The sequence below is a fragment of the Anabrus simplex genome, chromosome 2 (genome assembly GCF_040414725.1).
Source record: "Anabrus simplex isolate iqAnaSimp1 chromosome 2, ASM4041472v1, whole genome shotgun sequence".
Taxonomy (NCBI): domain Eukaryota; kingdom Metazoa; phylum Arthropoda; class Insecta; order Orthoptera; family Tettigoniidae; genus Anabrus; species Anabrus simplex.
Genome location: NC_090266.1, coordinates 621,378,402 through 621,402,683, shown reverse-complemented (window position 1 = coordinate 621,402,683; position 24,282 = coordinate 621,378,402).

The following is a 24,282-nucleotide window of genomic DNA, read 5'->3' as shown; positions in this document are numbered from 1 at the left end:
ATTGAAGCACGCCAGGCAAAGTCAAAAGTTAGGCAGTTTGCCACCGCCTTCTTCGCCGTATCACGAAGTACTATTGTAGCAGCACTGAGTAACCATGGGCAATGGTTGTGTCCTGAAAACCGTATTCAGTTCTACCCATATCTCACGATCATAGGCTACCTGTAGGGGCCTACAACCATCTGTGTAAGCTACATTGGTCTCTACCCGTTGCAAATAGGTTGAAAGGAGAAGTACTGCGTCCATAATAAGGTCGCAAACCTGTAGAATATTTACTACGATATGCTTTTAAATAACTGCTCTGAAATAAGATAAATACTGAATTCTTTACTTCTTGATCATGAACGAAAAAGCAAATTCGAATAAAATCTACAACTATAAATCCACGCTGGATGATCACCTACGGTACGTCGTTACAACAAGCTACGTGAATATTTTTAACATGACGAATAAATGCTTCCGGTAGGGCCTATTTGTAAAAGTGTGAGGTCAACCGTGATATATCTTTCATTAACACCTTTAAATGTCACCCACAAACGGTACACAAAGCGCAATTCTGAGTCACGTATAATGCAAACGCACAACAAGCATTGTCTCTAATATGCGGTTAGTTAGCAAATCAATTACTCACAGCTTATGTACTCCGAGTGATGGAATTCCCTATAAGAATTCACGGAACTTGACTATATACCACTGCACGCACATGAATACAATTAAGAAGGAATTTCCTCCCTCTTGACTGGGAAGGATGGAGCTCGACTTTACGTCCGTTTTAACACTTTTGTTGAACATAACTTACTCAAACAGCCGATCACTCAAGGGCATACGAGAAGACAAAAAGTACTAATTCTGAGCCAAGTACAATAATTGCCTCGCCCCTACTGTATTTTCTGGAGCTTGTATCGAAATCAAATGGCTTTTCTAGGGTGACATGAGTAATTATATAGCACACATTAGCCCGCCCCGAAGTGTCAAGTCTTTATGGTCTAATACTGTGGTTAGATAATTCGAGTACGTTTCGTTGAGCAAAATCACCACCAGAATGTTGGCCGGCAGGGTAGGATAGGAGAGGTGGTGGTACACAATTTCTAATGACTAGACTGCGTGCCGAAAGACAGGATTCAATTATAAACCTCTCCGCAGTGTTCATACGGAGTGAGGACACATGGCGCTGTTGATGGTGATTCGTTTCGTCTGTCAGGCGTTAGGCCACTGCTAAAAATCCGATAACGGAGCGTTAGTTAACACCTTCTTAAATTTTAACGTGGCGTTATGGAAATGGCGTTTCACAGAACACTATAAGAAGTTCGTCAGCTAACGTGGCGTTAACGTTAACGATCAAGTCAGCAGTGCGTAGCATTACCATTATTTCGTTCTTCTGAACGGTACCGGACATAATGTTATTCATTTGTCACCTTTCTCCTGCACTCTTTTTGCGCGAAATACGAGGTTCCATTTGAAATAAAGTTAACGTTAACGAAGGTTGATGAAACAGTCATTCTGTTAAATATCCCGTTAAAGGAATTTGATGAAACCGGTCCTCAGAAGGCTACGTTGCCAACACTGGGTTTCACCCTCTCTCTCTATATATACACCATCATCATCATCATCATCATCGCACACCCAAACGCGCAGGTCGCCCATGAGCGTCGAACAGAAAGACCTGCACCAGGCGAACCGAACATGTCCTCGGATACCCCCGGTACGAACATGTCCTCGGATATCCCCGGTACTAAAAAGCCATAAACTAAATAAAATAAATATATTAGCATGCATTTGATTGAATTTCAGTTTTAAATAACGAGTTCCTACACACACACACACACACACACACACACACAGACAGAGACAGTGTGTGTGTGTGTGTGTGTGTGTGTGTGTGTGTGTGTGTGTGTGTGTGTGTGTGCGTGTGTGTGTTATATTATAGGCTGTTATGCCTTTCAATGTTCAGACTGCAAGCCTCTGATTTTACTGAACTCCGCCAACCTCTATTTGTAACTAGCCCGGTGGCCTCGGTTAGGTCTATACTTCTTATCTTTATATCATCAGAAACTGAGTCTAACCATTGTCGTCTGTCTCCCTCTAATTTTCTTACCCTCCACGATGGAGTCCATTATTCTCGTAGGTAACCTATCTTCCTCCATTTAACACGTATGACCCACCACCGAAGCTGTTTTATGCGTACAGCTTCATCCTTCGGGTTGATTCCTAACTCAACCCTTGTCGCCCCATTCCGAGTGCCGTCTTGTCATTGTTGCCACCTGTTTTTACCAGCGATCGTTCTCGCTACTTTCAGATCTTCTACTTTTACCTTATGAGTAAGGTATCGTGAATCTACCCAGCTTTCACTCCCGTAAAGCAAAGTTGGTCTGAAAACAGACCGGTGCAAAGATAGTATCGTGCGGGAGCCGACTTCCTTCTTACAGAATACCGCTGATCGCAACTGCGAGCTCACTGCATTAGCTTTGCAGTACCTTGAATCAATCTCACTATAGGCTACTACTATCCTGGGAGAATACACATCCTAAATACTTTAACTGATCTACCTGTTACAGTTTTGTATTCCCAACCTGACATTCCATTATCTTAGGTTTTTTCTTATCTAATGACATCACTTTAGTCTTGGAAAGGCTAATTTTCATATCATACTCACTGCACCTACTTTCAGCACAATCTACCAATTCGTCCGCATAGGCAAAACTGCTTACTACATTTCCACCTAAGTGAATCCCTCCCTGCCACTTTATACCATTCAGTAGACGATCCATGTTAACTATGAACAAAGGTGAAAGATTACAGCCTTGTATATCCCCTGTAAGTACCTTGGAATTAAGAACTCATTCTACCATCAATTCTCACTGCAGCCCAATTGTCAACATAAATAACTGATTGCATTTAATAATCTATCCGTAATTCCATAATCCCCCAGTACGGCTAACATTTCTTTCCCTCGCTACTCTCTCATATGACTTCTCCAGATCTACGAAACGTACCATTTTTCAGTTACCTGGCACATACTGAAAATCTGATCCTGACAGCCCCTCTGTGGTCTGAAACCACACTGGTTTTCATCCAACTTCCTCTCAACCCCTTATCGCAACCTCCCTTCCAAAATGCTAGTGAACACCTTGCCTGGTATTGTGATCAATGAAATTCCTCGATAGTTGTTGCAATCCTTCCTGTTCCCATGCTTATAAACAGGTGCAATTACTGCCTTTGTCAAATCAGAAGGTACCTTAACAGTCCATGCTAATCTTATTACTCTATGAAGTTATTTTATCGCCGCCTTCCCACTATATTTCACCATTTCAGGTAATTTCACCTACACCTGCTGCTTTATGACAATGGAGTTCATTTCCCATCCTTTCCACTTTCCTCAAGCATAATTTCACCAACATCATTGTCCTCCACGTGAGCTCGGTTGTTCGCGACGTCACGCTGAGGAGACATTGCGATCTGTTATGAGTTTACCTGATTTACCCACACCACTATTAATTTCATTTTTTCGTCACTTTCTAAGGTTCTGCATTACTATCCAGAGAGTTTTCCCTGCTGCCTGACCTAGCCTTTCCAGGTTATTAGCGAAACCTTCCTATGAATTCTTCTTGGATTCAATAATTATTTGTTTCGCTCTGTTTCTTTCATCTGCAACAGTCCTTGTTTGGAGCCATTTCTGATACGCCCTCGTTTTACGTTTACAAGCTGCCCCCACTTAATCATTCCACTAAGATGTTGACTTTTCCTCATCTTTACACACAATTGTTCCCAGGCATTCTGTTGCTCTTTCTATATCCTGAAACTTCTTACTGTCTACCGTTTTGGAACTTTTCACCAATCATACCATGTATGTCTGTCTAATTTACTCGTCCTGGAGATCTACCCTTATTCCTCTGCAGACAGATTTCACTCTCTCTTCCCTTCTGTATTATTATTTTTATTTTTAGAATTTGCTTTACGTCGCACCGACACAGATAAGTCTTATGGCGACGATGGAATAGGCCCAGGAGTGCGGAGGACGTGAACGTGGGCTTAATTAAGGCACAGCCCCAGCATTTGCCTGGTATGAAAATGGCAGAGCACGGAAAACTGCCTTCAGGGCGTTCGACAGTGGGATTCGAACCCACCATCTACCGAATGCAATCACTTTATCCTAGACCTAGATATACTTAGTTCACTACAAGTCACATAGTGGTTTGTATCATAAAAAATCCCCGGAATACTCGCAAATTCCTTATAGCTTTCCTGAATATGAAGTCTGTTATAATATAGCCTATTATGGATCTGGTGGCTGTACCCTACCCTCCTATGTGTAGCCCAACGCTTGAAGAATATATCCATAACTGCTAATCGCATAGCAGCACAGAAGTCCAGTAATCGCTTCCCATTCCTATTAGCTTCCATACCTTCCCCATATTTACCCATCAACTTTTCGTATCCGTCAGTTCTCTTTCCAACTCTTGCCTATTAGCACTATCCTATCCTTGATGTTGACCCAGTCACCGAGTGCTTTATAAAACTTAATTTCATCCTCATCTGTACCGTCACATGGTGAATACACTGACAATTCTTGCCCTACTTCCTCCAACAGGCCGATGACCTTGATGTTAGGCCCCTTTAAACAACAAACCTCATCATCATCATATCCTCCAACAGCCAAATCTGTCCACTCATTCACCAGCAATTTTGTATGATTTTATATACTCTTAATTTCAAATGGTTACTTCATAAAATTATATTCAATTTTCTTAAATACACTGTGGATCTCTGCGGCACAATCGATCGGTCATTGGCTTTCTGTTCGCATGATAGCAGGTTCTAATCCCGCTGAGACGGGTGACTAAATGGCTCTGAAATATGACAATTGTGTCACACTTGCTTCGATCATGCTAGAGAAATCCCATAGGATAAAATTGTCGGCCCCGTTGTGTGGAGGCAGCGTGCTTGCCCCCTCGCCCGGAGGCCCCGCGTTCGATTCCCGGCCAGGTACAGATTTTTACCTGCATCTGAGGACTGGTTCGACGTCCACCCAGCCTACGTGATTACAACTGAGGTGCTAACTGTGCTGATGAAATGGCGCCCCCGGTCTAGAAAGCTAAGAAAAACGTCCGAGAGGATTCGTCACACTGATAATGCATAATCTCGAAATCTGCAGATCTTCAGGCTGAGCAGCAGTCGTTTTGTAGAACAGGACCCGATCTGGGTTTGTTTTGTTCACAGAAAAAGATATCGATATCCTGTGCCGTTTATCATCGAAGGGACGTTGAAGAAAAAAACAGTGACATCCTTAAAGGTACCATAATATTCTCGTTTAACAAGCTCAATTCGGAATGGTTTTAAAAAGAATCATACAGCGCTGAGAAGTGACTCTTTGGGCAAATACCCTCATCTCCATATTTACACTAAGGTATCAATCTTAGTATGTTACGGCATACTACGCTGTCAACTGAATCAGCTTTCCACTATACAATGTGGGCCCGCAGGATCCTTTCCAGTGGGGGGGGGGGGCGCACATTAACAAGTTTCATGAATATAAAAACCAATATAACGTCAGCAACATTAAATTGTTTACAGAAACTTCCAGTTATAACATATGCTAAACGACTGTCAGTAAGTTCAGTTTATGAAATAATCTGGTATGATATAAAACAATTGAACATCAACCTTTTTAGAATTCCAGGGGGCAGGCGCCCATGCACTACACCGTCCCTTAATACGGTAGAACCTAGATCTAATTTTCGTGTTGCAATTTTTCCATTTTCATGTGTGGGTTCCATGCAAACAGTTAAGATATACAAAAGATGGACAACAGATGGATACTACCTGATATGAACATCATTAAATAACAACTGAGACAATCGAGGCCTTTGTGTAAGGGTCAGTGTACAGGTTGAAGTGATGTACTTTGTAAATTAAATATTGCGAAATGGCGTAATAGCTAAGCAGTAAGGAGGTCGTAAGAGCAGGCATTCTTCGTTAAGAATGGCTGCTCGAAAGAATAATAATGGCACACATGAAGTTTAAATTAATTAATTAATTAATCTGCCTGATATCACAGGTGACCACAAGGATCCGGATTACAAAACCAAGTGTATACATTAATAACAGCCTGCCATACCGGTTATAGATGAAGGTGAAATATAAAAATCAAAGAGAAAGATTTCTGCTTTGCAGTACTAGGCGTGCGTTAGGAATCCCTTCAATGCTGTGAGGATAACGGTGTGGATGAAATCATTGTTGATAGCGAGTCTGCTGCAACAGTCTACGAAGACAGATACAATCGTACTCCTGGTCCCGACCATTAAGTCCCAGAACTTCCAGGTTTTCGAAATGGTATTTATCAAGATAGTATGGGATACGCGGACTAGACATTTCAGAGTAACCTACAAAGAAGAAATGTTTTTGAAAATACTAGAAAAGATGAACGAAAGCAATAGCATGGAATAAGGGGATTAAAAATCTACTAATAAGAGATAAAAAGATAGTACTGAGGAATCTGATGTAGGGAAAAAGAGATTAACACCCAGAAATACCTCTGGAAGAGAGCAGCTTGAAAGGTGAAGTAAAATTTGAGGACAGAGTCTGGGTGATGTATGCACAAAGTTACGAGGGAAATTGTAAAACGAATGGCGAATATATCAACGTTTTCGGCGATGCAAGGATGGGAAAGGGACACGAATGGGAAGGTAGAGGCCGCGGCCTTAATTAAGGTACAGCCCCAGCATCCACCTGGTATAAAAAGGGAAACCACGGAAAACCATATTCAGGGCTGCCGTCTCTAAAGGTACGGCTGCTAAACACAGGGCTGCCGTCTCTAAAGGTACGGCTGCTAAACACAGATTAAGAAAAGGGGCTGAATGCATTTGAATACTGCCGTAACATTTAATTACATACTTCTCATATTTCACTTCAGAACCGTTGCTAGTACTATATATGTTGCTGATATTCTCGGTTACATTACACAAACTGACCGTGGGTTCGGTACTTGCTAATCGAATCTAGCTGATAAAATATTTGTAACGAAAAACCCCTTCTTCACTATCATGTAAGGGAATGAAAGTCACAGGATCTATGTCCACAAGAAAAGACTGAAGTGATCCTGTCATGGACTTCATAGAGAATTTATCATGCCGTTTTCTCACCTTTTACGACGAATATGGGCCTTTGATGGAAGAATTCGTGGTAAATATATTTTCTATACTTAATTCGTATTACTATAGTGATTTCTTGAAATCACTCATTTGGAGAGTAGACACCAGACAATTATTGGACGATGGTAGTGATAGTGCTGTTTCAGAGGGCTAAACAACGTGGGTTATCAACAGCTCTTACACTATCTTCTTACGCATAAAATCAGATTTCTGACACTTCCTCCCGTATCACTATTTAAAAAAAATAACGCCTCTATGCACAAGGATCTCTGAGTTATGAGAGGAGACGTACAGTACATACAACCATATTAACTTAGTGTGCTTGTCTCCAGTACCAAGTCAATAGAGAAAGAGCGATTCATTAACAGTTTCGAAATAATTACCGCAGGCAAAACGCCTAATACAGCAATTAACTCTTTCACCGAAACGGTTGTTACTCAAGTGACCATGAAATTTGTGATAATTATTATTATCAGCATCATCGTCGTGAACTATATGAAATAAATAACCGTCATATATATAAAACAAAGCCATACATAGAACATTTCGGCTGACATCAGTGGCAGAGTCGGTTAGCCCATGTCCTGTACCCCGTTGAAACAAGTTCGATCCCGATGAGGTCAGAGGCATTTGAAGGTGCTCAAATGCATTAGTAAGGAGTCGTTATTTTCTGGCTCGATAAGGAACTCCCGAGGGACAAAATAATTTCGATGCCCAGCAGTCTTAAAATCTACAATATGTACCTGAACGACCTTTAAATATTATTATTATCATCGTTCATAGTATTTGGAATAGTCCAACCACATATGCTGGTCTCATGTGAAGGGCAAATTCTGGACTGCAGCCATCTACAGGGCCTCTCATATGAACTAAGACCTTCGAAGTGGCGTTTTTACTCTCCGCTACGTAAGCTTGGAGTATGGGAGGCGCGGGGATAATTCTTGACCTTGCAAGCAGCTTGCAAGTGTTCGACCGTGCAAGCATCGGTCACCAGTCTGAATCTCAGCTGTAATGATGGGGAGACAGTTATCATTACAACATCGTATTTTCGTATGTAAAAGTTCTGGTTTCATCTTACTGATCGTGTGAACAGTCATAACTCCCGTTACTCGAGTGCAGAAAATCCTAATGGTGTTTATGAAGTCCCACATGATGGTAGATTGGTGTTTTGTGTGCTGTTAGTGCAAGACGAATAATTGGGCCTATTTTTTTCGAGACTATAGTAAATGCAGAGAGGTACCAAGATGACATTTTGACGCCGTTCTTCCACCAGTCATCGGAAGAAGAAAAACCGTGTGGGTGGTTTTAACAAGATTCAGCCCTTGCTCAAACAGCAGAAGATTCCCTTCCTACAATCTCGGAAGTGTTTACAGACAGAGTGATCAGTGCGGGTCTATTTCTCCTTTGTTCTCCAGATCGAACATTCTGTGATTTTTACTTGTGAGGTAAACAAAGAAAACTTGTATTGAACAAATCCTCACACAATGGAGGAAATTTAAAAAAAAATTACGAATGAAATCAGAAACATTACAGTGGCAGACCTCACTCACGTCAGCCAGAATGTGGTTACCAGATGCCATGCCTGTGTAAACCAGGAAGGACGACACGTCCAGCATCTTTTATAAGACATGATTTCATATAAGATCGTATACAAGATTAAAGCAGGGCGGCCGCGCGCGACTTAGTTCGGCCGAGACAGCTGCCGTAGCGCAGAGTACAAACATCGTGCGTTCGGTCTTGGTGTATAAGACAGATCGTGTATATTCCAAATAATTTGTAAACATCCTGCGCGGGAGTCGGCCGCGCATGTGGCAACGGGCAACAGAGGGGCGGGGGCTGCCTCGTCTCCCACTCCACCCGTAAACAAGTATGTGACGTTCGAGCGTTGTAGTGGATGACTGACAATGACAGGCTCCTTGCTCGCTCCTAGGTCAAGTTCTTAGTTCCTCGCACAGTTTCAATACGCGTTTTTAGTACTATAGTTCGGTTTGGTAATGACCCTAATGATATAATCGTATATTCATCTGTGATATAGACTTCAGACTGTACATTGCTCAGCTTCAGACTTGTTAGTTGTTCGACTCTATTGTGAAACGTTGTGGACATAACTTCAAATTCCTCTTAAAAACCTGGGGGACCTCTGCGAGGGCAGGGCAATATACAATCAATTAATAATAATTTCCTTGTGTAAATGTAAAATGTAGTCAGTTTTTTGTTTTTAGCAGAAGTACGTCTTATGCTTAGTTAATTAGTTCCGTTATAACGATAATGTGTACGGTACCTTTCACAATCGAATAATCTGATAACTCTGTGGGAAACATATGTAGCGTCCGCCTCCTTCCAAATCCTCTCCCCGATAACAAACACAGACATTAGTGCAGTCACCACATATACACATATTATCAGGTAAATCTTCACACTTACTGAGTACTTGGGGGTGTTGACCTTCATATATCCTAAGCCCCTGTCATGAAACGATAACAACATATATGCATTAATTTCTTTGTTTCTTTATCTTATTTTTTTAAGCAGCAAAATGGATTGTGAATAATTCTTAGTCCAACAGATCTTATGCCTTCTACCATTCGCTACTTTCCAAATGGGCTCTTCCAAGTATTCTTGATGTCTTGATATTTTTCCTTCCATACGTCTGTGTTATTCGAGCTGTTAACGTGTTTGTACGTTGATTTCAGTACCGGGTAATTTCTATCCAGCGCGCGTGCTGTATGTTTATAGTGGTGTCTATTTTCTCATTCACTGTTCGCAAAGCGATAATTAAGTAGGTGATGAAAAATATCACGAAGTTATTAGAAGTAGGGCGAGTAAATTAACAAATGTTGAAACTTCCAAAAAGTTCCACAGTCCAGACAACTAAGCTCATATTTCAACACCACGCGCCCCACAGATCGTTTTGTCTGAACGAGCAGTAGTTGAAAGCAATAATGTGTAGGCACAACACACTGTATAATATTGTTTGCGTGCGAATTAAGTGTCGTTATTAAATGCAGTCAGCATCATGCCAGGCTATTTTGTGCCGGGTTGTAAATCTTAAGGCACATCAATCCTTAGGTTTTCTAAAGCTGGTTGCCAAGTTGGCAATGCCGCTATTTAGCAGGTCGGTTGCGAAAAGTCAGCCGTTTTATAGAGCACTTGGTGTGCATGGCTTCGAAAACAGAAGTACCTGATATGAAATCGTTTAAGAAAAGGCTAGGAAAACAACAGATAGGGAATCCGTTGTGATTTCAAAGAAATTGGAAATTTATTGAACATCTCCTTTGGTAATACCTAACTCCCCCTCCTATAAATGAATATTTGCCCCAATTTGTCCTCTTGAATTCCAACTTTATCTTCACATTGTGATCTTTCCTTCTTTTAAAGACGCCACTCTAACTTACTCGTCTACAGATGTCATCCCACACCATCTCTCCGCTGACAAGTCGGAACATACCACTTAGTCGAGCAGCTCTTCTTCTTTCTCCCAATTCTTCCCAGCCCAAACTATGCTACATTTTTGTAACGCTACTCTTTTGTTGGAAATCACCCAGAACAAATCGAGCAGCTTTTCTTTGGATTTTTTCCAGTTCTTGAATCAAGTAATCCTGGTGAGGGTCCCATACACTGGAACTATACTCTACTTGGGGTCTCACTAGAGACTTACATGCCCTCTCCTTTACATCCTTACTACAATCCCTAAACACCCTCATAACCATGTGCAAAGATCTGTACCCTTTATTTACAATCCCACCTATGTGATTACTCCAATGAAGATCTTTCCTTATATTAACACCTAGATACTTACAATGATCCCCAAAAGGAACTTTCAATCCATCAACGCAGTAATTAAAACTCCGAGGACTTTTCCTATTTCACACAATGAACACAACGGCAATCCCGGCCTTTCCGGGTGACCGAATATATTTGAGGCGTCTTATTTCACCCGTGTGCGCAATGCCATTTCTTTTACAGCATACTGTACATCAATGCTGCATGATTCCTCTTCGGCATAAGCAACCACATGTAGTTCCATTACTTAGACACATTTGGTTTCACATTCTGCTCATGGTTGCGTTACAGTCATCACTTTTTCACGGATTGTAGCAGTGGCCGAATACTTATGGGAGTGACTGTATTCCAAAGTAGGCTAATCGCATTTTGAAGTAAAACGATAGAAATTTATCCTGCACTGTAATAAAAATGCACAAACAAAAACTTTATAATAAACTAATATTCATCTGCAATTCACATCAAGTTAACTGAAAATTAATCTAAATAACACGAAACATATTCATAGGACTTCATTCCCGTTTAACTCAAAATAAAATACGAACTGAAATGACTTACAATATGCCAACAACAAAAACAAACCTGAACATAGCTTTTACTTAGTGTGCGTAGTTTATTGGTCATTGATAATGGTGGTGGAATGGAATTACTGTGAATGAAAAGAAGAACATTGCCTGGGTGTAGAAGAGACCGTCGGGCGTTGAGAATGAAGCCCGCTGAACTGAAATTTATCTCTGAAGCTGAACTTGATGCTTGCATACGTAATACTTTCTTAGCGATCTGGTGAAGTTTTGGATAGTTTTGTCCATTTGTTTCCCAATAAGATGCTATATCTTCTTCCATTCCACAATTTTGCTTTATATATATTTCCAGCTCATCTGTGGAATAGGACCATAATCAACGTCTGTCCACGAAGCAAACTTCATTACTTTGGCAGGTTGTGGCATAGCCATGGTGTCAGATGACTCGGAAACATTAGAATGCTCGTCATTCATGCACACCTCGTTCATCATAAGGTTTTTTAATCTAATCAGAAGAAAAAATCAGTCCGACTCCTTTAATGTGTACATAAACACCGCAGATCGTACAGCACACAAAATTAACGTCTTTCCCATCACGGTTAACTACAGACTTGAATACCGAACAAATACGACTTCAAAAGTTTAGGATGCGTTTCAGAAGTCTTGTACTGTGGGGCTTCTAGTTCGTTTGTTCTTTATTTTACTTTTTTTTGCCACGGTTTCTTTTCTTTAGGAATTACAGTCCACATTCGTTTCCGATAACAGGATAGAAGGGGAAGTCAAACCGAAAACCACAGCAAACTTGATCGTCTCCACTCGACCGTAACGCAACGCACTCCGCTGACACGCAGTACACTGTACACATCGAAGCAGTCAGCCCATGGAACTACCGCAGCGCTGTCCTTGGCTCACCGCGTACGAATGACATAACGCTGCCCAGACCGGCCCGTGCGATGACGTCACGGGCTTCATATGTTCGAGCCTTTCAAAGGCCATTGTGGTCTACTGCCGAAACAGCTCATGGGCTGGGCCGCTGTGCAGGACTCTGCTTCGAACAATCAGCCGACATGAGTTCATCTCGCCCCGACCGTTCCCGACAAGCCTACAGACCGCCCGATCAACAGGGTCCCTGCAGATCGGGCCCAACGGATTGTATACCGTGTGTAGGGGCTTTAATCCTGTCACGAGGCAGTTTTACCCCCATTGTGAGGACCAATCATCCTACTGAAAAACGTTTTTCTCTTTAATGTGTTTTAGCCTTTCCGAAAAATCATTCCCGCCGAAAAACGTTTTCGGGCATAAAAAACAAAATAGCAAACATGGTGAAAATTTCAAATCTTGGTACACTCCCTTGTTCGTCATCATTTACGTTTAGAAATGACGTTTTCCCACATAACCCAAATTTATTCTTATTTCCAGTGATATTACAGTATTAGTATGTTTCGGACACTCCCGGCACTAAAAGCCATACGCCATTTCATTTCATATCTTTAGAGCCGTTGTAGAACAAGGTATCACGAAAATCGGCTTCAGAAATATAGAAAATGGAACAGTTTTCAAATGAGATTGCATATAATTCACGGAGAAAGTTAATCATGACTAATATTTTAGCGTTGTGTAGTATATATTCTTCGTGCCATATCTACAAGCCTCTGCGACTTCTCGTGTCTCGAACATAGTAGTTACTGTCGATTAATTTTAAAGGCTTAGAGCATCGTTAATCACCAACAAAAATGTCTTAATAACTTCCGTTGCCGGTCTGAATTGAGCGCTGGCCTTCCGAGCTCAAGTTGGCGGGTTCGATCCTTGCTCAGTCTGGTTCTCAAATACGTCAACAGATTTACTGGCACGTAAACGAACTCATGCGGAACAACATTCCGGCACATCGGCGTCTCCGAAAATCGAAGTAGTGGTTACTAGGACGTAAAACTAGTAACACAGATTACTTAATTATAATATCTGTTATCAAGGGATCAATGGTAGAATGTGTGTACCAGTGATAAGAACAGGTCCGTCGAGGTTTGGAAGTACACTACTATTCCATCACTTTCTCGGAGTGAGGGCAAAATATCCTTTGGGAAAACTACAATCAGGATGGCGATTGCCAGAGCCAGGATTCAAATATCGGCTCTCCGAACACAGCATATGAAACGGCTACGTACAACATGCATTACAGAAATTAAACGTTCAAGAAGTATCTGGATAAACTTTCACAAAAATGATTCTCTTAAATCTCCTTTGAAAGGAATTTTATAACGTACGCATTTGTAGAAGAGATTAAAGCATCCTCTCTTACCATCAAAGGTTTTTCTTGGTTTTGGTCCTCATTTTATGCTATAATTCTTTCAAGATGTCATGAATATCGGTACATGATACTATCACAACTAAAATTATACTTCAGCTGTTATAATAGGACAAATTATGATTTCTTCTTTACGGGAGGGAAGACAGTACATTTGTCTAAATCAGGGCCATCCAAACAGCGCTCCCCGAGCGCTAGCGCTCTGGCCGCGCTCCAAGCCAATGTTCCGAGCGCTTTGGGGAAGGTGGGTGGTGGGAGAAGCTTGGCTGGCTGAGCGAGCGGTCTGCCCGCCGCGCCGAAGAGAGCAGTCGATCTGTCAATCGTAGTCTAGTCTACAGTGACTCTATACATATAGTGTAGTGTCACTGTAGTCTAGTACAATGCGCTTTGTTAACAGCGTGTAACTAAATAACTAAATCAGTTTCGCAGTTGTCATGGCTGAACATCATACAAAAAAAAAAAGGAGCGGTGAAGCAGCAGCCTTCAAAGCAGAATGGGAAATTTCATGTTTCTGTACAGCTTATAAAGGGCATGCCAAATTTTTAGTGTGCCACCGAGATTTAATGTGTTTTAAAAAAGCACAATTTGGAACGGCACTACAGTGCCAACCACAGGGATGATTACGGTGATTTGACAGACGCCAGTCGCCAATCGAAGTTGGAAGAATTGAAAGAAAATTTCAAGCAGCACTGTTCTGTAAATATTATTGTTTTAATTTTTAAATGCTTGTTTACAAACGGGAATGAAGAAATGATTGAATTATCTGAAAAATACTAAAATTGTGACTTGCCGTATTTTTGTCTGACAGATGATTGAGGAGAGCGAGGTTGGTGGACCCATTTTACGAACAAGCTACAAATGTTCGCCGCGAATTGCCAAAGCTGGGAAACCCTTCACGGAAGGGAATGTAATCAAGGAGTGCCTAATGGATGCGGCGGCATGTCTTTGTCCTATGGAGCTAGTTGAGAAATTTGATAAAATCTCTGTTTCTCCACAAACTGTGGCTCGCAGAATAGACGACATGGCCGTTGATATGGAACAGCAATTAATGGAGAAGGCAGCAAATTTTGTATAATTTTCCATCGCCCTCGACGAATCAACCGACATTGCGGAAAAAGCTCAGCTCGTTATTTTCATTTGAGGGGTGGATGACGATCTTCGGGTTACCGAGGATTTCCTAGACTTGGTAGCTCTCAAAAACACCACTATCGGTTTCGATATTTTCCAAGCAGTGGAGGGTGTTTTTGAGTCAATGGGATTAAAATGGGAGGGGTTGACGAGTGTAACGACGGATGGAGCTCCTGCTTTACGTGGTCTACGCACGGGGTTCCTCAGCTACCGTATGTAAAATTAAACATGGCTGAGTGCAGTAGTAACCTAATGGCGGCGATCCAGTGCTTTATACACCAGGAGGCAATCTGTGCAAAAGTCGCCAAGCTTAAAGACATAATGGGAACAGTTGTGCGAATGGTAAATTTTCTTCGCTCCCATGAACTCATGCACCGTCAATTGAAAGAGTACTGGGCGAGTTGGCCGTGCGGTTAGGGGCGCGCATCTGTGAGCTCGCAATCGCGAGACAATGGGTTCGAACCCCACTGTCGGCAGCCCTGAAGATGGTTTTTTGTGGTTTCCCGTTTTCACACCAGGCAAATGCTGGGGTTGTACCTTAATTATACCTTAATTAAGGCCACGGCCGCTTCCATCCCATTCCTGGGCCTTTCTTGTCCCATTGTCGCCATAAGACCTATCTGTGTCGGTGCGACGTAAAGCAAGTAACAAAAGAAAAAAATCAGAGTTCTTGGATGACATCGAAGCGGAGTATCCGGATATCCCGTACCATGCAGAAGTAAGATGGCTGAGCCACGCGAAGTACTTCATCGAGCTTTTTGCTTGCGGAATGCAATAGATGCCTTTTATGACATGAAAGGGTGGCCCGAAGTTCTTTGGCGTGATCCTAAGTGGGTGGTGGACTTGGCCCCCTTAAGTGACTTTACTGCCCATCTGAATACTTTGAACACTTCGCTTCAGGGCGACAAGCACATTATCTCCGATGTGGTGGAAAAAATTCAAGCGTTCCAAAGAAAATTGATTTTGTGGGAAAACCAGTTGCGTGCAAGGAACACAGGACATTTTCCATTGCTTGAAACAGTGAAATATGGTGTCGACTTTGAAGAGTATTTGCAGGTAATTCGCCAATTACAAAATGTGTTTGAAAAGAGATTTTCAGAATACAGAACTCCAAGCGGTGTTAGATGTATTTGTTCGACCATTTTCTCTTGGTGCAGACAGTGCTCCACAGCTATTTCAATTAGAGTTGCTTAAACTGCAGTGCAATGTTCGTCTTAAAGACCGCTTTGTAATGTCACGAAGTTTAGAAGAATTTTGCAGCGGCTTTCCGCAAGAAGAATACCCCCTTTTGTATAAACATGCATGTAAAGTTCTGTCAATGTTCGGCTCAACGTGCATTTTTGAGTGTTCCTTTCGGTTCTTAAGTTTACCAAAAGTAAACATCGTGCAACGATAAGCGATAGAAACTTACGCAATTGTTTAAGAATAGCTGTGTCCAGATATATTGTAGGCCTACTCAATTTGGAGATGATTGTTTGCTCCAAAAGTAAAAGCTCGTGAAAACGACTGACCAAAAGTCACTCAATGTCTGTACTATCTGTTCATATCGGTAAAACGTTGAATTTTCCTCTTAGATATGTTCAAATTTCAGTTTTGAATAAATCACATTACTGTATTCTTTACTTAGCACTTGATTTCGTTTCCTGCATATTCCATACATCGGAGTACCTTTCGATTTGTAGATGCGGTATATTTTTACGGCAAAATAGCCCTATCAATATGATGGCAACAAACCCACAAAAGCCGTCAGACGCAAGACTGTACGTACGTATCTGGTGAGCGCGGTCCGAACATCGTCTGTCTCAGGTCTCCTCGCTGCCGAACTGTAGTAGTGGTAGGGGAAGGAGCGCTAGTCTGACTGCCCAGTGCTCCCCGAGCGCGGGCGCGCTCTCGGAGCGCAATGGCTGGATGGCCCTGGTCTAAATCAATTGGTTCTTTAATGTTTTACTTTCCCCTAGCTTGTCAGACACATCAACAACCTTCCACATTTCAGCATATTTTTTACTGTGTAGTCTAAATATTAATATTCTTCTTCGAGACATGTAGCGAAGGATTCTGAAGCCGCCTTCTGGTTGGCGTACAATTCTATCAACTGCTGACAAAAATCGGAAATTTGAATAGTCACGGACAACGCACGGTAGATGGTACTCCATTTTCCAATTCGCATTGCCCAGTCGTTTAAACGGACGGATCGCAACTAAATATCAGAAGATAGCGCTAAGCAAGCCGCTAACTTTACAAGCTTAAATGTTATCAGTACATGTCATATACAGCTGCGTAATCCTTGCGACTACTATCTGTCTGATAAGATGTCGCAGTGACAGAAGTTATTGTCATGCAAATATATTTGTTAAAGAACCTTTCTTCTATAGAAACAGGCCTCCCACATTGAAGCTCTCTTTAATGCCGACCCACTGCGCCGGGATTCGATACAACTATATTGAGTTGAGGATGGGAGCGCCTATCCAACTTCGCTGGCCAACTGAACATCTCCGTCTGTAGAAAGATTTGGAGAAAGAGTGTACAGATCTATTGGAAATGTAGTGTCATGGGAGAAACTTTATCTTTATAATCAACTTAATGTAGCTATTTGTCATGAAGAGTACAATATATTCACAGCTCCGGGGAGGGGAGTACTATATTTTATTTTGCACTGCACAAGTTTCAGTCTATTATCTGCAGTATTTTATAACTGACTGAGTTAATTAACTAAATTTGTTTCACTCAATATGCAACTTACTTAAACTTCCCTTCTCAAAAATGTTTTCTTTCGGAAAATACGAAAAGGGAATGAATAATGTATTTTATCTTTTGAGAGAAAGAAATTCCACTTACCTTCCTCCCTGAAGACCAAAAGAGTATAACTTACTAAGGAACGTAGTTTATAATTTACACTGAATGTACACTTTCCTCGTAATACACGTAGAGTAAAATGCCATCATTTCTAAGGATCCATATGATTATAATATCGGAGAATATCCCTCATGCACCCACGATACTCCGCCGAGAAAGATATGTTTTTCATCAAAGTGAAAAGTGCAAAGCTAAAAGTAGGGTGGTGATATACGCTCGGACACCCTTTGTGTGTTTTGTGCCCCTGTCAAATTACAAAATGTTTGCATCAATTGAAGAAAAAGTAAATAACTGGACTTTCAGCATGTATTGCTACTGAACTTGCGACGTGGGTTTCTGAAGTCCATTACAAGGACAGTGCATACGGGTCATTCCGTGAATGATTTTGCCAGTCATGACAAATAAAGGCAAAATTATCACAAAAATTGGCGGAATTGCAGTTACAAAGACGTAGATTTCAACTTCTGAAGACCAATTTATTATTGATATGGTAACTCAGAAAACTTTTTGATAATATATGTAATTAATGATATAAAGAAACATTTATTACAAAACTTAGGATATACAATATTTTGTTTTAGATATCAATATTCACTTGCCCAAGTAACAAATTCATTGTCTTCGTAAATCCAAGAGGCGGCCGCCATTATTGTTTGGACACTGAAAATGGATAACTCAGGATTAAATAAAGGGTGGCTCATGTAACTTCGTTCAAGTCAGTTTGTAGTTTTAAATGACTGCTGATAAAGCCCCGAGTCTTCCAGTTCTGTGTGGAATCCAAACCATGGGGACGCGACTTTTCATTCCTCAAATACCACATTCATTGGCCAGGATACACACTGGGGCTAATTTGATAAGCCAGTGACAATAGATTCGGTTATCGCCACTAACCCCCGCCCAAATGTGCAAAGAACTTCAGTACACGAGCCTAAATTCAACATGTCTAACACATGTAATTTAAGAACATTAAAAGTGATACAGGAAAATAACATTAAAACATATTTCAACGACATTCAATAGCCTAATATGAAATTTCATTTGCTCCTTATAACGATCTCACTGGGTCATTGAATTCAGATCATAGACACAACAAGCGTTAATCTCGGAAAACTCAACGAGTTGATTTTGTGGTACGGGCCGTGTAGCTCTAAGCATACATTCAGGAGATGATGGGTTCGAACCCCACCGTCGGCAGCCCTGAACAAGTTTTTCCGCGGTTTCCCATTTTCACACCAGTTAAATGCCCGTCTTATAGCCTGATTAAAACCACGACCGATACCTTCTCAGTCTTAGGTCCGTTCCATCAGCGTCACCGAAAACCTGCAAGTGTTATTGTGACGTTAAACCACTAGCAAATAACAAAAAATAATTAAATAATCATCTCGGAATACGGCATGATTGAAGGTCATACACACACCTTTATAATGTATAACGAATACGCCAAGTTGACAAATGCAAGTACACAACACCGCATTCATTTCAAGGAACAGACGGGATAACTTCATGTCATGTAAGCCGTTATCACGACATTTAATAACTGAAAATTTTATTGAAAAGGCTTCCTAATCCATAGGCCACAGATCCATCTACAGTTTAGAAAAAATTAAAACCAATACCAGTACATTTAGCATGGCCATCTTAACAGCATGCATGAATGGTACAGACTTGTGTTATTCTAACAAACTTATTAACTTAGTAGCATAAGAAGAAGTTTCTCTCTCTTTTGTCGGCTGCTGTTACAAACTCACTCGACCCGCACCGCGTAGCAAACTCGTTCGATATAAGGCGAAGGTGCATTACTATATTCTACTCTACACACACACACACATACATATATATAAAATTTGAATGTGAAACACAATATTGTGAGAAAAACGCAATACTAACGCCTATGTGTTGTACATAAAAAGAAAGGTCTTAATCTCAGGATTACTAGAAAAATATTACTTGTTTAATTAAGTCCTCCATTTGCGTAAAATAGTAATTTATTCGAATATTACGATGCTTAAGTCGATGCAGTTAAATGTATCTGCGGTAGATTGTTCTATGAAGGTTGTCCCCACTGATCTTTCTATGCCAGCGCGATAGAGGGCTCTGTGAAATCATGTTATCACCAGAATGCAAGATGTTTCTCTATGTTGGTTCCAATAAGCGAGAAACAGAAATGAATCAATCTCACGCATTCCGTATTTCAAAAAGTCCTTCATTTGACTCAGATAGTCATTTAATCGCAAAATACGATGCTGTGCGCGTTTCATTTAACTGCATATTGCCGGTAGATGGCTGTGTGAGTCTGTGAATACGTGTCCGCGTGGTCCGCTGACCTCGCGATCCCATCACGGGAGTGTGCTGTCCACGCACAAGGTTTGCCATCTCATAACACGCGAACACAGCGCCATTGTACACGCATTCACAGAAATGGTGTCCCGATATAAACAAAACATGGCATCTCCCCACCTCCTCGCTTAACGCATTGCTGCAGGTAGACACAGCCCGCTACAAGACTTTCGTGACTATAAAATGGGCACAGTGGTGGATGTATATCAATACACACACTGTGTCTTCAGCACTACCCGTTCACTCCCGGCCCCACCTTTTCGGTACTGGAATGTTTATTATTTATCTCGGGACACCATTTCTGTGCGTGCGTGTACCAGTAAATGGGTATTCTCTCAGACGGCGGTTTTGTCTGTAGTTCCTTCAGCGCATACAACTAACTTCGGTTGCTTATCTCATACATCGCAGCTAACAGAAACCTAATTATTGATTCTGTTCGTTGTTTTTGTTGGTCAGGAGCACACTACTGTAATATGCTTGCATATTTTCTTCTTCGTACCAAATAAACTGCCGTTATTGGAAGAATGAGACTGCAGAGCATGTCGCGTGTTAGCTGCTATATTCCACAGCGCCATTATGGCACATTTATTTATTCATAGCAAAAGCGCCATTGCATTAAATTTGGAATGCAGTGGCGGAAGGACGTATTATCAATAACTGGGTATTCTGCGTTTCTGTCCTATATAATCGTTTTCTTTTTATGGTGAGTTATTCCTTGATCTAATATCCTGCTACCTAGCAGAAAGCCAATTATTATTCTGTTCGTGTTTAGCGCTGAAGAGAGCGCACACACACACACACACACACACACACACACACACACACACACACACACACACACACACAGAGAGAGAGAGAGGAGTGTGTGTGTGTGTTTTCGATTTTCTTTTGTGAAATGAGTTCTGTTCTAAGAGATCGCCCAAGAAGGCCTGCTGTTTTACGAAGCACTATAGATGTCAGAGCTCGAACTACGGATCGAATTAATAACTTCCGCAATAGGGAAAAAGTCCGTTGGCTTGGAACACTATTTACTATGAAAGTTCCATTGAATTATTCGGGGTACGGTTATTAAATTAAATACGTTTGCACTGCCAAGCACGACATTTCGCTGCGGAAATGGTAAATGGATGTTTTAATTCGTTTTACCACAATGGTTTGGTTCATTTTCCACAACCTCAAGTAAACGACGTACTTAAAGGTACGATGCTACACGATAATGATTTCATAAATCATATCATGCAGTATAATATATAATAGTACATTTTCCTTTCCTCACACACAACGTTCCACACTACCGCCATTCCAATTACACGCAGGTTCATACACTATAGTGCCAGCAGGGGCGAAAGATCCACATGGGTCGACGCCCCGAACAAATAGCATTTTTAACTTTTAAAAAATAAAATAATAATAATAGTACATTTCAGATTTACTGCCTAATGAAAATTGCTGAGCGTAATACGACCGGCTTTATGTGATAGATTCAAGTCTTGAGGACAGAATTCGTTGTGAACATTCTATAAATTCCTCTCTTAATCCTGAGACAATTGAAAAACTCTCCTACAGTTTGCTAAATAACCCATACGTTACATCATATCATAATGCTCGTAAAGCAGCGACGATGGTAGGCTACCTGATATACCCAGACTGCTTACATCCATATCCTGGCCCCAATAAATTACAAGCGCACACACATCACCATCGCACAATTATTTCTGATAGGGTATTGACCACACTGTTCCAAGGCCTTTAAAAGGACCGACAACATTAACTGTAAGTACGGTCTATTGTTTGATACTAGAAGTGAATCATTTAAGAAAATGGCAGCTGAAGTTTCTTGCACTTTACTGCTCTTATGCTAAAATAAATGGTTGAAGTTTAAAAGTTCTCAAGTTTCTGAATATTCTTAAAGATGCGTGCATGGCCAGCATCATGAATTTAACCGTCTTATTGACTTTTGACATGCTTTATTATATTCAAAACTATACTGTATATGACTAATTAACTGTCTTTGAGGTTCTGATTTTTATACGTTAACTACTGGCCTGTCGCAGCAATAGCTGCAACATGCAAGGAACTAGGCCTAAAACTTAAAAGTAACTTACTCAATGAAAACACAAAACATATTGCAGCCGCAGAGCTGTTAATAATATGTATGAGACTCAAGACGATGTTGCAGGTCTTTGTTTTGACTACATGCAAAACCTCCCACGGCCCCACATACCTGTTCAGGATGTATTTTATCCCTGGCAGATGTGTGTGTTTGTATTCTGTGTGTACGACATAAAGAAAGGGACATCGGAGTTTCACTTATACCACAAAGGTATGGGAAGTAGAGGACCGAATGAGGCTTGCACTTTCCTGAATGATTATATTACAAATATACCAGAAACAGTAAAAGAGCTGCTTTTATTTTCCGATGCCAATGTAGGCCAAAACCAGAACGATACAGTTTATCAGATACCTGATGACACTGGTTTCCTCCAGACAATTTGAAAAAGTTATCTTACATTGCCCAGTAAGAGGGCATTCTGTCCTCCCGTGCGACCGTAATTTCGGTGTTACAAAGAGACATTTGAAATGAACTGATCTTGCATATTCACCTACTGAATATGCAAACATGTTGGCGGAGGCTAGTTCAAGTTCAAGTTTACAAGTGTATTACACAAGGAAATTTTTTCAACTGATTTTAAAAACTGGTGTCAGAAATTTTATAGAGAAAAAGTTTTATCTGTAGAATCTTTAAGGAGGAATGCTCCTAAAAAGGAATGAACAGTTTAGCATTTCAATCTACTGTTGCTTATTAGAGTTCTTAGTTAACAAACAAGAAAAAAGATTACAAGGTAATAGAAACTACCAAAAATTACTCTCTCGAAAACAAGCATACCTTACTAAATGAACGATGGCTGCAGAGGCATTGTACATACGCAGTGTAGTAATCCATCCAAGGTACAGTAATAAGTACAGAAGGGGTGTAGCGTGTGAAATGCATTACGTAATTTGTCAAATGGGAGCTAAGTGAATGCTTACCAAGTGCCGAGACAGTCCAACCAACGAAGAGAACACAAGAGAGGTATGCCTTTTGTGTGTGTTTACAAGCGCATTATGATATGTATTGCAAAGGCATTGCTGATTGCCCAAGACAACAGAAATATCAGCTTTTAGTTTTACATGACTGCTACTCTTGCGATCATCTTTTCAGTCAAGGGACCTACTAATTTTTGAAGAGTCCGAACATTTGGATATAAACTTCCATTTCAAAAATCTCTATCACACATTGATCGGGATTCAAACAGCAGTTGCGTTGGCGAGATCCTAATGATTATCTCATTGTCTGTAATTTATCATTTAACATGTGGGCCAACTGTAATGCTTGCAGTATTTTGCAATACACACTCTAAGAAAAGTACAAACATACCTTCTAAGCCAGTTGAGAAAACTTGCCTCATCCTTTCACTGTGCAATCACACTAATTAGGCCTACAACATATTTTTGAAACGTCATTAGTCGACCGGATAATCATTTCTCTGTCTCTTAACAGATACAGTGGCAGAAAAACAAACAAAAATCAACTGAAGGGTACTACAGTCCTATTTCAAATCTGTACCTTAACATGGAAACCTATTAGAGTGAAGTAGGTACTTTACTCCAGTGAATGGATTTGCAACTAATGTTTATTCATATATTTGACGTAGATTTGAAAAGGAGATGGAAACATGTTTATAGAATCTCATTGGCTGGTACATTTCGTGACACAAAATCCGAGCGGACTCTTGTACAGAAGAATCAGCATCTAACTTCGTGCACATCTCATTAAGAAATTTATTATATTACTGTTATTGCATTTGTCCAATATACACTTAGGCCTATCCAATAAATTTGCCTAGTTCTACTATGTTAGGAATGTGACAAGTAGCAATTTCTGGCAAATATTATCATTTAAACTAGTTCAAAAGCACAGGAATGCAGCCTTTTATTGATCAAGTGTACGATGAACACACATTAACTAACTAGCCAATAAATCGCTACGATTACATCAAGCTCCTTCTCATCACTTGCACGTGTAAACTGGAACTTAGAAATGTTCAGTCCATCACTTTTTGTGTCTTAAGAGTGTACAAGTATTCTTCATAATATAACATGAAGACATTCTCTGAGAAGCTGTCCACTGTTGAATTTCGAAAGTCTTAGGCCTACAATATTTTGAATATCC